Consider the following 4,999-nt stretch of genomic DNA (forward strand, 5'->3'; position numbering starts at 1 on the left):
GTGGTAGTGGGTGCCTGTAATCCCAGCTACTTGGGAGGCTGAGGCAGGAGAATCGCTTGAACCTGGGAGAGGGAGGTTGTAGTGAGCCGAGATTGAGCCACTGCACTCCAGCCTGGGCGACAAGAGCAAAACTCCATCTCGGGGGGGAAATAAAAAGAAACACAACCAAAAACAAGAAAACACAGTTTGACCTTTAAAGACAATATAAATATATAACTGTAGTAAAAATATGTATATATATTATATTGAAATTTTTTTAATCTTTGTTATTCTTAGATCTTATTCATTGAAAGCTAGAAAACAGATAACAAATATTATCAATTAAGACTATCCAATCATAACACAATGCTTGAAACAAAATATAAATGGAAAAGCTTTTACTAAGAAAAAAAAATAATATAATGGCCCCAAAATTGAGAAATCCTTGATACTTCATCAAATCATTGATCCTTAGAGTTTCCAATGTTAGCAAGTTGAAAGAAGCTACTTTAAATTGCTAAAATAAATACTATCATTAGTATTTACAAATTCTTGATCCTTGATCATCAAAGTTTCAAATGTTAGCAGTTTGAAATCATTAGTTATGATAAGTGATAAAATACTATCTAGCATTTGTGGAGTTTTACTCAAAGGTAAGCATTGTTCCTAATGTTTTATAGACATCATCACATTTAGTTTTCACAATTTCTCTGTGAGGTAGGTACAATTATCTCCAATCTATGGATGAGGAAACAGGTGCAGAGAATTTAAGAATCTAGCCCATCATACTATTAGAGGGGTGAAGCTAAGTAGTTTAACTCTTATGCCTGTGTATTTAATCATTACACTGACTGTTTTAATCCTTAATTCTAACACTTAGTTCTATTCCTTCTCACATTGAATCAGTCATCTATGATCTATTAATGTTGTCCCCCAAATCATGTCTGGGACCTCAGTCCCTGTGCACTTTGGCTGGAGTCATAGATTATTTTTAAAAGTAGAGGTTTATTTTAAAGATAATCTTGCTTATCTAATTTCCTCATATTGCAGACTTGCTGCAGTTTTACATCCAGTTCACTGATCTTATCAAACTGAAAGATAGCTTGTCACTGCATCTGCAGGGACTCACTTGCCTTGGGGAAAAATACATGTCACACATTTACATTTTGGCCTTTAAGTGAGGAAACTTGATGGTTTTCAGAACAGAGTCAGATTCTTGAAAACGAAAACAATAAACCCAATGCTGATGGTGATCAATGCTGAATACCTTGCCTCACTTATGAAAATGTACAGCTTCTGGAGGTGTGTTCCTGGTCCTGGGGCTGGTGATTGTGATCATCATCACTACTGATGAGTTGCCAAATTCCAAAGTCCCCCACAGATGGCTTGTGTAAACAGAGTCTGTAATAAGCTATGCTGTAGAGACATTTCTTAGCACCAGTGATCTTAAAACTTTCACCATTAGAGGCTCCAACATTTGAATGGAGAAGTCACTCTGGGACAATGTGGTGAGAGCGGTTGCTAAGCAGAGATCACTTGGGAGCCACCTACAATCGTCTAAATGGCCCCTCCTCAATGAAGGGAGGCAGAGACATTTCTGTGAAGTGAGACTGCCCATATGTTGACATACATACATACATACATACATTTGCCAGAATGATGTATTTGATCCAGCATATTAGGTTCTTTTTTTGCTTTTCTGGGTGGCAGTAGTACAGAAGAAGGAGCATAGGACTAAAAGTCCAAAGGACATGGGAATAAATGATAATAATACATAATAATCAAATGCTATACAAAAATCACCAAGTGCCATGAGTTGTTCTAATACTTTACAAGCACTAAATTAGTTCATCCTCTTAACAAACCTAAAAAGTGGGAACTATTACTTTACAGTTGGGAAACTAAGGCACACATTTGCATTGACCAAATTATTCTATTCTAAGGGGTGGAACTGGGATTTGAGACAGGCCTTCTGGCTAACAAAGTGTAGCTCCAACTTCCAGTAACTCTAGTATCTATTGACAAAATGTTCTTATCGCCTCTTACAATTTATCCCATTTCTTTGGGTTTTTAAGCATCAGCAAATTTGTCTTGCAAGCTGTCCTTGTGCTAAATAGTTAATCTATATGAAAGGAGAAATTATACATTCAAATAGTCCTGTGATACTAATTAAACGAACCAGATCATAGATGGAATTTGCTGTTCATAGATGATCTTTTAGTTTAAAAAGTAGGAGACTATAAAAGTGCTGTTTCTTCAGCTATCATTCAAAGGCCTATTCATAAATCTATCCCTGGGTCATAAAAACTCCCATTTTATAACAGGCATATGAACAGATGCCTCCCATAATTCAACAATTCTGCACCCCATTCTATTCATTACCAACAAAGTGTAAAATGCTGCTCTTAAAAAACAGACAACAGGAATGGCTGGCAAGATGGCCAAACAGGAACAGCTCGGGTCTGCAGCTCCCAGAGAGATCAGTGCAGAAGGCGGGTGATTTCTGCATTTCCAACTGAGGTACCCGGCTCATCTCATTAAGACTGGTTAGACAGTGGGTGCAGCCACGGAGGGCGAGCTGAAGCAGGGTGGGGGGTCTCCTTAGCTGGGAAGTGCAAGGGGTCAGGGAACTCCCTCCCCTAGCCACGGGAAGTCATGAGGGACTGTATCATGAAGAACAGTGCACTCTGGCCCAGATACTATGCTTTTCCCACGATCTTCGCAACCCAAAGACCAGGAGATTCCCTCTGGTGCCTACACCACCAGGGCCTAGGGTTTCAAGCACAAAACTGGGCAGCTGTTTGGAAAGACACTGAGCTAGCTGCAGGACTAGTTTTTCATACCCCATTGGCACCTGGAATGCCAGCAAGACAGAACTGTTCACTGCCCTGGAAAGGGGGCTGAAGCCAGGGAGCCAAGTGGTCTAGTTCAGCAGATCCCACTCCCACAGAGCCCAGCAAGCTAAGATCCACTGGCTTGAAATTCTCGCTGCCAGCACAGCAGTCTGAAGTTGACCTGGGACACTCGAGCTTGGTGGAGGGAGGGGTGTCCGCCATTACTGAGGGTTCAGTAGGTGGTGTCCCCTCATAGTGTAAACAAAGCCTCTCAGAAGTTCAAACTGAGTGGAGCCCACCACAGCTCAGCAAAGCTTTTATAGCCAGCCTGCCTCTCTAGATTCCTCGTCTCTGGTCAGGGCATCTTGAAAGAAAGGCAGCAGCCCCAGTCAGGAGCTTATAGATAAAACTCCCATCTCCCTGGGACAGACCACCTGGGGAAAGGGGTGACTGTGGGTGCAGCTTCAGCAGACTTAAACATTCCTGCCTGCCAGCTCTTAAGAGAGCAGCAGACCTCCCAGCACAGTGCTCGAGCTCTGCTAAGGAACAGACGGCCTCAAGTGGGTCCCTGATCCCTGTGCCTCCTGACTAGGAGACACCTCCCAGCAGGGGTCAACAAACACCTCATACAGGAGAGCTCCAGCTAGCATCTGGCAGGTGCCCCTCTGGGACAAAGCTTCCAGAGGAAGGAGGAGGCAACAATCTTTGCTCTTCTGCAGCCTCTGCTGGTAATACCCAGGCAAACAGGGTCTGGAGTGGACCCCCAGCAAACTCCAGCAGACCTGCAGCAAAGGGGCTGACTGTTAGAAGGAAAACTAACAAACAGAAAGGAATAGCATCAACAAAACAGACATCCACATGGAAACCCCATCTGAAGGTCAGCAACATCAAAGACCAAAGGTAGATAAATCCATGAAGATGAGGAAAAACCAGCGCAAAAAAGCTGAAAATTCCAAAAACCAAAACACCTCTTCTCCACCAAAGGATCACAACTCCTCTCTAGCAAAGGAACAAAACTGGACGGAGAATTTTGACGAATTGACAGAAGTAGGCTTCAGAAGGTGGGTAATAACAAACTCCTCCAAGCTAAAGGAGCATGTTCTAACCCAATGCAAGGAAGCTGAGAACCTTGAAAAAAGGTTCGAGGAATTGCTAACTAGAATAACCAGTTAAGAGAAGAATATAAATGACCTGATGGAGCTGAAAAACACAGCACAAGAACTTTCTGAGCATACACAAATATCAATAGCCAAATCCATCAAGCAGAAGAAAAGATATGAGATTGAAGATCAACTTAATGAAATAAAGTGTGAAGATTAGAGAAAAAGGAATGAAAAGGAACAAACAAAGCCTCCAAGAAATATGGGACTATGTGAAAAGACCAAACCTACATTTGATTGGTGTACCGGAAAGTGACAGGGAGAATGGAACCAAGTTGGAAAACACTGTTCAGGAGAACTTCCCCAACCTAGCAAGGCAGGCCAACATTCAAATTCAAGATATACAGAGAACACCACAAAGATACTCCTCGAGAAGAGCAATCCCAAGACACATAATTGTCAGATTCACCAAAGTTGAAATGAAGGAAAAAATTTTAAGGGTAGCCAGGGAGAAGGGTCAGGGTGCCCACAAAGGGAAGCCCGTCAGACTAACAGCAGATCTCTGCAGAAACCCTACCAGCCAGAAGAGAGTGGGCACGAATATTCAACATTTTTAAAAGAATTTTCAAGCCAGAATTTCATATCAAGCCAAACTAAGCTTCATAAGCAAAGGAGAAATAAAATCCTTTACAGATAAGCAAATGCTGAAATATTTTGTCACCACCTGGCCTGCCTTATAGGAGCTCCTAAAGGAAACACTAAATATAGAAAGGAAAAACTGGTACCAGCCACTGCAAAAACATACCAAATTGTAAAGACCATCAACACTATGAAGAAACTGCATCAACTAACAGGCAAAATAACCATCTAGCATCATAATGACAAGATCAAAATCACACATAACAATATTGACCTTAAATATAAATGGGCTAAATGCCCCAATTAAAAGACACAGACTGGCAAATTGGATAAAAAGTCAAGACCCATTGGTGTGGTATATTCAGGAGACCCATCTCACATGCAAAGACACGCATAGGCTCAAAACAAAGGGATGCAGGAATATTTACCAAGCAAAAGAAAGCAAAA

At 41.6% G+C, this 4,999-nt stretch overlaps 1 long non-coding RNA gene across 2 annotated transcripts in view; it reads left to right on the forward strand.

Annotated features, from left to right (window-relative positions):
- Positions 1-1,243, forward strand: part of LOC105500838 — an 18,221-nt gene extending 16,978 nt beyond the window's left edge. For both annotated transcript variants that reach the window (XR_001000093.1, XR_001000092.1), the window contains one exon: positions 1,030-1,243. This is a non-coding gene — a long non-coding RNA (uncharacterized LOC105500838). The remainder of the gene's footprint in view (positions 1-1,029) is intronic.
- Positions 1,244-4,999: the final 3,756 nt, after the last annotated feature.

Source organism: Colobus angolensis, unplaced genomic scaffold (genome assembly GCF_000951035.1).
Source record: "Colobus angolensis palliatus isolate OR3802 unplaced genomic scaffold, Cang.pa_1.0 Scaffold69, whole genome shotgun sequence".
Taxonomy (NCBI): domain Eukaryota; kingdom Metazoa; phylum Chordata; class Mammalia; order Primates; family Cercopithecidae; genus Colobus; species Colobus angolensis.